At 35.0% G+C, this 13,060-nt stretch overlaps 1 pseudogene; it reads right to left on the reverse strand.

Annotated features, from left to right (window-relative positions):
• Window positions 1–8,940: 8,940 nt before the first annotated feature.
• Window positions 8,941–9,866, reverse strand: LOC100965450 (annotated as a pseudogene).
• Between the last annotated feature and the right edge of the window lie 3,194 nt (window positions 9,867–13,060).

Raw genomic sequence — 13,060 nt, forward strand, 5'->3', positions numbered from 1 at the left:
CAGAGGTGGCGGGGAAAACTATCTGAGGTCATGACACAAAGGACTTTGTTATCCAATATAGGCTTAATATAGGCTTATGCATTATGGTACATTAAGAAAACCTCATAATTCTGGCATAAGAAATGAAACAAATCATGTATCTTTTTTTTCTTTTGTTTAGCAAAGAAAAAATATTTGTCATTATGACTTAATTAGGAGCAGAGTGGATGAGATAGGCTGAGATAAAAATAAGATCAAGGCAACTATTCAAACAAATGACTGAAACACAGTAGTACCATAGCGGTGGGGGAGAAGAAGAGAGTAGAGAGCTATTTAGGCCATAAGATTAGTAAAAGTTTATACAAGAATGCTCTGCGCATAGTGAGAGACTAAGGGAAGTCCTTGATCACTGGAGGCTTCTAGGGCTCTGTTCTATAGTTTCCTCAGTTTGGCTGACATTATTTACTTATTTATTTGTAGATAAAATATGTAATAAGTGTGCTTTGAAACTGGTGAATTAGGGTTCGGGCATTTTGATCCTTAAGTTCCTGGAGAACCTAAATATGATACATAGCGGGAAACAAGCTTTGAAACCCGGAGAAAATAATTTTATAATAAGATGGATCTTTAAAATAAATTATTCATTATGCACATACATAAAGTAACTCTTATAATTGAAGTTACTAAAAAAATTGTCATCCTCTAGTTAGCAAAAACTGCTAAATTATCCTGACTTTAAGGATATCCTGACTTTAAGAAAGTATTATCCTTTAAGTAAGGATTAGCCTGACTTTAAGAAAAAAGATAGCTTTTTTCTTTTTTTCTCTTACTGTAATGGACACTTTTAATCGAATAACAGATGACAGACAATGTTGAATCTTATCTGATCTGATGTTTCTGGAAAGCAGTGATAGTTGAGAAATCCCATTACTCTCTTGTGTTTCCAAAAACAATTCTTAGCAAATACCCATACTGCCTTTGCATATAATGTGAATTAACTGCCTCCACCCTTCAAGTAAGCATCATTGTCCCTCATGCCTCAGGATTCTCATAAGACTTGCTGGTGACATGCTAGCTGCTTCATTGACAACCTACTTATTCCTCCTCTTCTTTGAAATGATAATCAAAAACGAGAGTTCTCCCTATTGTAACATCCTAAAAAAAAATCTCCTTAACAGATTGATTTTACCATCTAAATAGAAGAAAATCAACAGTGATTAATTTCCATGGGAAGGGCAGGATCTGAATTCATATCTTAATTCAGTCATGTATTACCGATGTAATTCTCAGAAGTTACTTTCTTCATCAGTAGTGTCCTTACTTGTAAAAGGAGTCTGTAATTAGCCTCACGTTTTTAAGTTTTGATTATTTTTAGATTTTTAAAAAATCATTTTTAGGAAAGAACATGTCTAACTCCCCCCAAAGGAGGAGCCTGATATGTGTGAACTCCAAGGCAGTTTCCTGGGACAAGGTTGAGAGAAGTATTCTATCTCCATTCCCTGAATTGCCAGTGTTCAAAATCTGAATTTAATCCTTTGCTTCCTCCTTCCTCTCATTTCTCATTTTAAATAAGTTACCATATTGTGTTCTTCCTTTATTTTCAGACCTAATGCAACAATCTTAGTACAGATCTTATAATTCCTGCTTTACCAGAATAGCCTCCTAACTGCTGTTCTTGCTAGAAAACTTCTCCTCATCCTAATCTATCTTCACACTCTTCCGACAGATAATTTTAATAAAAAAGAAATATGAATTTTTTACTATTCTGCTGCAGGTTTTTATGCTTTCGGTCAACTTTCAGGAAAAAGTTGCTTGTCCTTAACATCAAGTTTCTCCATATTCTGGCCAATGCTAACATTTTTAGCTTCACGGTTTACTATTTCCTCACCTATCACCTGCAACATCTAATCTAGTACATCTTATATATTATAGACACAATAAACTACTCCCCGGGTGCTCCAATACAAAGGCTTCATGACTCTACGGTTTTATGAAGAGAGAGAAATAATTCTCTTTCCAGTATTCAACTGGCTAACTCATACAGCTTCTGAAAATTTTCCATGCATAGCATGCTCCTCTTCATTTAGTGCACTTATCAAATTGCATCGTTATCCTTTCTGTTTCTCTCAGTAAACAAAATGTACAGAAAGTAGCCCTTTTGCTACATAGTAGGTATGTATACCCTGTGTGAAAGAAGTCATTATTCAAAGAGCTAAATAGAACAAAATTTGACCTAATGTTCATTTGTCAATAATTATATTATCAAGTTTAATTATAAAAGTTATAAAATTTTATCTGAAGATAATGTTGAGAAAATACCAGCAAAATCCTTTTTTAAAAAGTTTTTATTGTTTCAGGTTAATTGAGGGTACAAAGAATTAGCTTACAATGTTTGCATTAGGTAAAGTCCCTCTTAAAATTGTGTCCTGCCCCCAAAAGGTGTGCCATGCACCCTAACATTGTACCCATTAGGTGAGAGCACACCCATCCCCCTCTCTCCTCTGCTCTCCCTCATTCCCCTCCCCCCCACTTTGAATTGATTCGAGTTTTTCTCTTATGTGGGCAGGTATTAGATCGTCTCCTGGCTTCATATTAATATTGAGTACATTGGATTCTTGCTTCTCCATTCATCAAAATCCTTCATTAAACATTTGAATATTATTCATTATATGAGAAAGCTTTCAAATATTTGCTTGGAGTTTTTAGCGTACACACAGAAGCTGCATTACTTTTGACATCACTTAGGTAAACACAATTACATTCTCTCTGTCTGCACCATATCATGTAAAAACCACCAAATGGATTTTCACCAAATTTGGAGACTGTATTTGGTGTAATTCAACTTAAGCCACATACTGAATAAATCATACAAAATTCCATTTTTAAATATATATGAACAGAAGCACATATTTGTTTCATGATGATCATGATTGTCCTGAGAAATAGAACAGCTCTTTAGGGAACCCATGTTCAGTAACTCTCTGCTCTGTGAGGTTGTGGAGGTTCCTAGCAGCGTTCTGGAGCCAGAGTCTTCCAGAGCTTTTAGTTCAAACGCAATTCTTCCATTAAGCAGCTGAGTGACCCCGGCAATTTATTTAACTTCTTCATTTTAAAAATAAGAATGATACTAGTTAAATAAGAATGATAACAGTTCATATGTCCACTGTTTGGATTAGATAAAATAGCATGCACACGGAGCAGAGCAAGTGCCTGTCACTTATTTGTTGCTATTTGGGGCTTAGACTGTTTTAGGATATAAGGATCCAATGATGTAAAAATTCTGAAAAAGTCTAGATGTCATAAACTCTCTATCTTAAAGTAAGGTTAGATATTAATAATATATTTCCGCATACCAATGCAAAATGCCAATGTTGAAAGTATTTAAAGGGAACATTGCTCTATGGGAGTTTATATGGGAGGTGAGGACTCCCATTTGACTGAATTCCAAAAATGCTTCCCTGAAGTAAATATGACTGACCTGAGAATTTAATTTGGTGAAAAGATTCCAGATAGACTCAATGCCATAGCAAAGTTACTGCCATAGAAGAGAGAAGGATGAGGAACTGAATGAAAATTTGTGTAACTGTAAAAGAAAAGAATAAAGGAGTGGAGGACCCAGGACTCTAGAGGTAAGAGTAGGGGCCAGGAAACACCATTTTCGGCAGGGATGTGTGTGCCAAAATCAGATCTGATTTATATGAATGATTCATCTGACTTCACTGTGGAAAATGGATTAGGAAATTGGCAAAAGTATATGTTGATAACCTAGCTAACTATTTATTGCAATAGTCCAAGAAAGAAATGTTAGTAGTAGGAGATTAAGTGACCCGTACTACATATAGAAAGAAATGAATGGGTTGAAGAAATACTTAGGAGGTAAAAATTGTTAATAAATTAGATTAAGGGGGCCAAAAGAGGGGAGCAATTTTAAATTCTGTAGAGGCAGAAAACAATACTATGAGAGTAGAAATGCTACATTTAGTCAAACTTTTTAAATTCTAAATATTGGTGCCATTTTACCTGTCTTTGTAAATAAGAGCATTAAACTGTATTCTTCCTATATAAATTTGGAGACATTTGACAAATTTTCTCACATTAAGAACTGGGAGTCTGATAATTAAGTTTATGAACTTGACACCAAGCACTTATTTTGCAGCACTGTACAAATAACTTGGGAAGGTTTTGTAACCTTAGTATATCAGTGTCTCATAGCTGTGTTGTGTCAGTGTGTGATGGTGTCTTACTGAGTGGCACTCATCATTATTGTTTCAGATTTTTATGTGTCATCACAAGAAAGTCAGAGCTTAAATTAGAACAATGAACAAACATTTGTAATTTTCTTGTTAAACTTGGCAAAAGTGGAAATGAAATCTGAGATGTGTTAGTCCAAGTTCATGGAGATAATGCTGTGAAGAAAACAGCAGGGTACAAATGGATTAAACATTTTTCAGAGAGGGAAGAAAGCATCGCTGATGAAGAGAGGTCAGGGTGGCCAGTAATGAGAAGAGTTAATGAAAATATTGCAAAGATTCATCAAATTGTGCATCAGAATCCTTGCCTAACTGTGAAAAGCATAGCAGACAAAATAAACTTCAATAGAGAAATAGGAAAACTTACCTGAAAACGTTGGCCAACAACTCATGTTTTTTGCATCATGACAATGCACCAGTTCACATGGCATTGTGAGGGACTTGTCAATGACTTTTCTCTTTAGCTTAAAATAAAGAGAATATTTAAAGAAAAACATTCTGATGACATTTGGGACATGAAAGGTGCACAGCTAAAGCTATAACAACTAAAGCATACAAACAGACTTTAGAATGGGAGAAGATTTGCATGCTATGAATCTAACAAATGGCTAATAACTAGAATCTACAGAGAACTCCAACTAATCAACAAGAAAAGAGCAAACAATCCCATTTATAAGTGGGCAAAAGACATGAACAGAACCTTCTCTGAAGAAGAAAGATGAATGGTCAACAAACACAGAAAAAAATGTTCATCATCCCTAATCAACAGAGAAAGGCAAATTAAAACCACCCTGATATGTCACCTAACCCCAGTGAGACTAGCCCACATCACAAAGTCCCAAGGCTGCAGACATTGGTATCAATGTGGAAAGAAGGGAATATTTTTGCACTGTTATTTTGATTGCAAACTAATAAGGTCTCTGTGGAAAGAAATATGTATGAAAAATCCTCAAAGGGCTAAAAGTAGACTTTCCATTTAATCCCTTAATCCCATTACTGGTATCTACCCAGAAGAAAAAAAAAATCTTTTTTTCACAAGGACATTTGCACTAGAATGTTCATTGTAGCTCAATTCACAAATGCCAGGATGTGGAATCAATCCAAGTACCTATCAACTCATGAATAGATTAACAAATTATGGTACTGTAGACCATGGAATACTACTCAGTCATCAAAAAGGTAGAGGCTTTATATCTTTTGTGTTAACCTGGACAGAGTTGAAGAAAACTCTTTTTAGTAAAGTATCACAAAATAGGAAAGCAAGCATCCAGTGTACACAATACTAACATGAAATCAATAGATAAACAACTACACCTACATGTGAGAGAAAAACAGAATTAAATTCAAGGGGAGGATGTGGGAGGAAGCAAAGGGGAGAGCAGAGGCAGACTTGGTAAGCTCTCATCTAATGGAGGATTGGTAAGCTCTCACTTAATGAGCACAATGTAAAGCGATACAGGGTAATATGACAACAGCTTTAACAGCCATTCCATACAGAGTTCCAAAATTGCTTTGAAAGTTAGACTAGTTGCTGATGTGGGTGCACAGTTTCCAAGGGGAGTACTTTGAAGGTGACCATAGTGATATTCAGCATGAGTATGTAGCACTTTTTCAAGGATAAGTTCGTTAACTTGTCAGACCTAGTATATTTGCTTCTGTCACTCTCAAAGTTAAGGAGCTTGGAAATTGATTGTCTAAAAATGAATGAACACGGAACAAAGCTCAAAAAACAACCCCCCGAAACAAGGATAAAGCATTAATTACATTATAAATGGTATCCATGTAAGTGAAAGCATGAGAATATAGATAACTGAGTTATCCTTTTAATATTAACTACAAATGTTATCGCATTTCTGATGAAAATAATGGTTTTATATTAAGTACTTAATATATCCTTTATTATGTTTAATAATAATACTTTTACCATACTTAATAATAATACTTTATAATAAAGGATATATTAAGTATAATAAAGGATATAAATAGTGTTTTGGAAAGAAGTGATTTTAAAAAGCCATAGAAAAGACTATGCAACTAACTGAAATAGCTTACCTTTAAGAATTAGAAAAATACAATACAAATTTATGTCTTATATAAAATTAAGCATTGTCTAAATATGCTTTCTATAACAAAATAATGTATATAAAACAGGCTAAAATGTTACAGTTGACATATTCATTTCATCAATAATTGTATTCATATCTTACAACTATATTATGAATTGGGTTTTTTTTTTGTTTGTTTGTTTTTTTGTTTGTTTTTTTATTTCAGACAGAGTCTCACTCTATCCTGGGTATAGGGCCATGGTATCCTAGCTCACTGAAAACTCAAATTCTTGGACTCAAGCAATCTTCTTGCCTCGAATAGCTGTGACTGCAGGAGTCTGTCACAATGCCCAGGTAGTTTTTCTATTTTTAGTAGAGATGAAGTCTCACTCTTGCTCAGACTGGTCTCAAACTCTTGAGGTCCAGCAATCCACCAGCCTTGGCCTCGCAGAGTGCTAGCATTACAGGTGTGAGCCACTGTGCCCTACCTAAGTTAGTATTTTAGATGTAATTTTAGAGATAAAAACAAAACAAAAAAGAATAAAAATATATTCAAAATAAAAAAAAATAGTAAAAGCAAATTGTCCCTTTGACCTAAGCTTTCTGATTTCTGATTTAGTACCTTTTCTTATTGTACCTTGCAAACCTAGTGATATTCATAAGAAATCAAGTGTTAACCATGAATACATGCTAAGGTCATGATTGATGGTTTACAAGTCTAGCAAATGCATAGCCCAACTGCACCCTTGGTTATCACTAAGTAATCCCCTTACTCTCTTCTGATAACCCTAAAGGAAATAAATCCTCACAATCTTTTATCAAATTATCTTGGCAATAACTCACACTGGGGCATAGTTGATGAGGGGATGTAGTCTGTCTTCTAAACTTTAAAAAATGATGACAAATTTTCAAGTAAGCTATAAACCTCATTCTTTACTCAATTTAATAACAAAGTTTAATAAAATATTCTCATTTGAATTAGGGGCAATTGGATAAGAATTTAAATAAATATTTTTTAATTTTTCTATATTCTTTAAGGGAAAGAAGAAACAAATGTATAAAGATAAAAGATTTCATCTAAGATTACACAGCAAAGTAGCACAAAGGTAGGATTTGAACTCTACTTGACTTCATGAATGAACCAGACATTTGCTTCTTACCTTCACTACCACGGGAGCAGGAGAGCAAGCGCACAGCTATGGTAATTCTAAATTGTTCTTCACAGTTACTAATACGGCTCCATGTGAGATTGTACTTGGTAAAATCCAGAATAGTTATTTCCAAATAATATAGAACTGAGGCCAAAGGTAGTATATTTTAACAAAAAGGGAGGATTTGTTATTTTCTACCAGATACAAAGAATATCTCATTTCCCAGCTACCAAAATGTATAATTTCTCTTGCTTCTATTTTATTTGGAGTAATAAGTTGACTATATTGTGAATAATAAAGAAATTCTAAGATAAATGAAATAATACACATTTAATTTCAAGTCATTCTTTAATAATGCTCTTTTGTTTAATAGTCTATAAGTAGATTTTAGGTTAAAGAGAAATATATATTTTTCAATTCACTGTTTCTTAACAGTGATACTCTTTTCCGAGATTGTCTGACTTCTAAGAATCAATATTCATTCAAAATATCTTTATACATTTTGTAACACTAGAACATTAAGTTTAAAGAGGTATCTGAGACTGGGACATTTGCTTCATGTGAGTGTTGAACACCACACAAATACTGTAAAAATGTATTTTTTTATTTAGCAATTACAGAAAAATAAAGTGCATGATAGTAGTCTAATTGGAAATCAAAAAAGCATTTCATATTGCTGGCACTGTAAGTCATTTCTCTTTTCTAAAATAGTCTGTATCTTGGCACTCTTAAAACTAACTTTACTTGACTTTTTTCTCTTTCCCAAAAGATTTTTAATTGCTGGTGAAGGGAAATTTAGAGTTGCCACGTTGCACGTGCTTTTCTGTGTTGAAACCTGTCTCGCATGCAGTTGCTATTGCATTGTTGTTATTTTTATTAGCATTATTACTCATGTACTAAAATAACATGCTCTATATAAGTGCATGCATAATGGCCAGTGAAACTCATTTAACAATATAGGTCATGCTTTGGATTTAAAAATAATACTGCTGACAATGTTAGCATACGTGTTCACATGAGTACAATCAGGGACAAAATACTTTTGTGTGAACTATTCTTTCCAAGACACTTTACATTTACAGCAATAAATGTATAATGCTAAATAGAATAAAATCAATTTCAACAGAGAAAATGGTTGGGTCTGCAGTACTGAACAGCACTGGAGCAGATTTTGGTTAGGATTCTACTCTATGCAGAGGAGGTCAGGGATGAGACTACCAAGAAAGAGATAGCATCACTGGTTGGGCAGAACCATGGACTGGAAATTTGGAGATCACTGTCTTCGGGGCAATGGGCAGACAGAGATGAGAAATATAGAGATGGGTTCAAATATGAACACCTTCTTCACTCCTTACCACAGTCCAAGGGGAATTGAATTCCACTAGAGGAAGATTGGATTGAGCTGGGAGTCAAGAGAATACAAATTCCTATTTTATTTTATTCTTTTATTTGAAATTTTAAGGTCAGTTTATTAAGTTCAATGATGAAAGCTATCAGAAGATATTCCCCTGAAAATTATTTTTTCTCAGAAAAAAAGAAAGAAAAATCAAAACCCTCTGAGCATAGCCACAGATGCTGTGGCAGTCCAGCCTGTCTGCAGAGGGGGACAGTCCACCAGTGAGCTGAGTCACTCTTGGGGTCAACAGGATTGTATTCTGAATCATCCTCATCATCCTCCAGTCCCAAGTCATCCATTTCCCAGAACAAGGACTCATCTATTTCCATATTGTTTCCAGCATCCTCCAAGAATTGGATCTCAGATGTGTCAAGATTATGATGTGTTTCAAATAACTGTTTCCCATTTAATTTATTTTTTCCTGCTTGTTCTTTTTTCATCCATTTCTTTTTAATTTCCAAAAGTTCTGCATCAAACTTAACCTTCCAATTTCAGAAATTCTCATTGTAACAGGAGTGCCGTGGAATAATTGCTTTTCAGCTTCTTCTGCTTCTTTTTATTTCTGTTTCTTTTCTTCTTCTCTTCCAGTTTTTACCTGATCTACTGTTTCATTTAATTTTTCTTGCACTGCTGTCACTAAAGATCATCACCATACCAAGATTTTCTTCAGCCTGTAATGCTAATACTTTTAAAATATTTGCAATATCATTGAGACTATTTCATAAAGGGGAGTTTTATCTGGGTGTTTTTCACTCTATGTAAACTCGAGGGTCGTCTGGACAGTTGCATCATTTTCTCCAGCCCCTGATATCACAATAATAGTGAAGCTGGGTGGATTTTCTGATAACACTTAGCAGGACCTTGTCAAGTGAAGCATGGCTGAAGGAGCATGTGGTGTCAGGAGACTCCATTTATATTTTTTATATTTTGGAAGAGTAGTTGTTAGGAGGGTCAGATCAATGTGCAACCAAGCTGTGCAGGAGTTGGGGTAGGTGGACTCCAGGGCCTCCAGTTCCTTGAGCTGCTCCTCGTGGTAACCTGTCATCATGGCCCTTGCTGCTGCCCATGGATTGCCCAGACACCCAGGCAGTGCGCAGTAGCCAAGACCATGGCCGCCCCTATTACATTTTAGCAATAACTACAGTCGTTTTATATCTTGTCAGTTTTCCTAAAGAATTGATATTCCTCATTTCACCACAAGATTTTATAAAAAGCAACTCAAGTTTATATGATTTGATATACCTTGTCCTGTTTCAGAATGCGAAATTTCAGAGGTAAGGTTTATGGCCAACATACAGGTATATAAATCGTTACTTAGTCATTGTGAATTGTTCTAAGACTTCTATTCTAGTTATTTTTCAGTACACACTCCCTCTACCCCAATTTTCAGTCTACCTCTAGTGGTCTTTTATTAATACTCATAATCACCCCCTTACCCAGAAAATATAAACACATAAGTAAAATATTAAATAACATCCCACAAATTAATGTAAGTTACCATCGTTAACTTTTTTTTTTTTTGAGACAGACTTTCACTATGTCACCCTTGGTAGAGTCTGTGGGGTCACAGGTCACAGATTCTCTTGCCTCAGCCTCCCAAGTTAACTGAGACTACAGGTGCCTGCCACAGTGACCAGCTATTTTTTGTTGCAGTTGTCGTTTAGCTGGCCTGGCCAGGGTTCAAACCCACCACCCTCAGTGTATGTGGCTGACACCATAACTGCTCTGCTATTGGTGCTGAGCCTACCATCATTAATATTAAGTGGAGTTTTTGCTCTATCATCCAGAGTAGTAACGACTATCCATACATGATTTTTGAGTGCTTGAAATGTGCTTAGTGAAACTGAAAAATGGCATGTGTCCCTTCTCAGCAGTCCAAAGTACTGGGATATGAGTGTGAGCTATAGCGCCCAATTATATACCCACAATAACTAACAATAAAAATAAAGAAAAAACTGAATTTCTTATTTCATTTTTTTATTAATTTAATCTTAAATAACCTCATGTGGCTTGTGGTTACTATATTGGACAACACAGCTATAAAGATTATTTAATAAATGCATACAGATGAAAATAAAGTAATATTTGCAAAAGTAAAATCATTCTATAGAAACTATAATATAAGCATTCAATTTATGTTAGAAACTATTTTTAAAAAGAGGCAAAAATGAAAATGGGAGACTTGATGATATTGAAACAAATATGTCTACTAATTAAATAATACACTTTCTGACAGATCTCACTAGAGACTTGAAAAGCATTGAGGTGCTTCTTGCAAGCTCTGTGGTTTAGCTGACTCTTAAATAAGGAAAGTAACAATTTTAGCTCTTGCCTAGTTTTCCAATCTCCTCTACCCTTTCTATCATTTGTGCTTAGTTATGCTATTATTTTAACATCATCCAAGTTCATGTTGTTTCAATTCTGTTTTATATCCAGAAAAAAATGTTCAATAGCATTACTAGTTTTGAATGAATCCAATGCTAATAACTCGTTTTTCTTACCACTATGATTCCATTTTGAAAAACTTCAATTTGGGCTGGGCTCACACTGTGGCTCACAGTGTTATTCTAGTCCTCTGGGAGGCTCACACAGTGGCTCACACTGTTATTCTAGTACTCTGGGAGGCTAAGGCACATGGACTGCTTAGCAATTGAAGACCAGGCAGAGCAAGAGCTAGACCTTGTCTCTACTAAAACAGAAAAACTAGCTGGGCTTTGTGTGGGTGCCTGTAGTCCCACTACTTGGGAGACTAAAACAAGAGACTTCTTGAGTCCAAGAGTGAGAAGTTACTGTCTACTCAGGGTAACAGAGTGACACTCTGGAAAAAAAAAAAAAAAAAAATCTTTAATTCAATGTTGATTGGATTATATTCCAAGAATGATTAACAGGTTTTGTGTTCTTCCATTTAAAAGGAAATATTGAGAATATCTATTTGTTACTTTTATTTTTAATACCATTTATTATTAAATATATTGTTTTAAATATCTATTCCTTCATTAAAAAACTCTAGAACTTAGTGACTTAAAAGAGAAAACTATTTTATTTTTCTCACCCTTATCTGGAGCAGAAAAGCAGAAAGAGTCTGGTGGGATAGCTGGGCTCTGCTCCAGCATGTCTGGAGCTTTTCCTGAGATGATTCAGACTAATCAGAGTGGAATGTGTGAGATAGCTTTTTGTTTAAGGACACTCCAACTGTCCTCTCTCTCCAATAAAGCAGTCTTACACTTGAGCTCAAGAATTGAAGATAGAAGGGATTGTAATACTAGCCATTGGAACGTGAGGTTCGGGTCTGCCACACCATCTCTTATTCACTTGTTTTTTTTGTTTTGTTTTTTTCCGCTGGGGCTGAGTTTGAACCCGCCACCTCTGGCATATGGGGCCAGCGCCCTACCCTTTTGAGCCACAGGCACCGCCCCTTATTCACTTGTTCAAAGAAGGGACAGCAGAGTCCACCGTGGAACCGTACAGGCAAGGGCTGCAAACTTGACACAGGTACTCACATGTACTAATCTCTGGCCACATTTTTCTTCAGAAACTTCTAGACCTTCTTGCATTGTTGCTCGTGTAATGTCAAGAAATTTTAAGTCAGCCAAAATCCTTCCACTATACTATTCTTACTAGGCACACAGCATTCTATTATTTTTCTTTCCTTAGTATTTGGAGAATTATTCTTTTAAACTTAAAATGATGTATGTTAATTAGTGTGTGTGTTTCAAGTATTTTGGAACCCAGAGTGTCCTCATGCCTGCAAATTCTTTCTCTTTTTCCACTGTACCCTGGAAATTCTCTTGCATTGCAACTTTCGATAGATCTGTTTCATTTGCTGATTTCCCAACATAGGAAACAATTACGTTTATGTTGGATGGTATCTCTAATTACTTTAACATTTTTGTCTTTTTCATGTGTATGCTATTTGTTATCTTAATCTTTTCCTATGTGAATCAATTGTAGTGGTGTTTTCAATTTATTCAATAATTGCATAATCATGCTGTTTTGGCCTCCTACTTGTTCTTTTTGTAATCTCCCTTCTTATCTCTTTCTGCTGTTTTATTATCTTCACTAATTGCTCTTTATATTAAGTTAATGTACTAATTAAGTAGCTCTTTGTATCACACAATGATGTAGAATTATCTTCCTTATATTGAGCTAGGTTCCCTTCTTTATTTATTGTTTGAAGAGTCTGTAACTTTCTTCTCTTAGAACACAGGCATAGCTTTTCTTTTCTTTTCTTTTCTTCTT

This window comes from Otolemur garnettii, unplaced genomic scaffold (assembly GCF_000181295.1).
Source record: "Otolemur garnettii isolate 467f Iridium unplaced genomic scaffold, OtoGar3 scaffold00169, whole genome shotgun sequence".
NCBI lineage: Eukaryota > Metazoa > Chordata > Mammalia > Primates > Galagidae > Otolemur > Otolemur garnettii.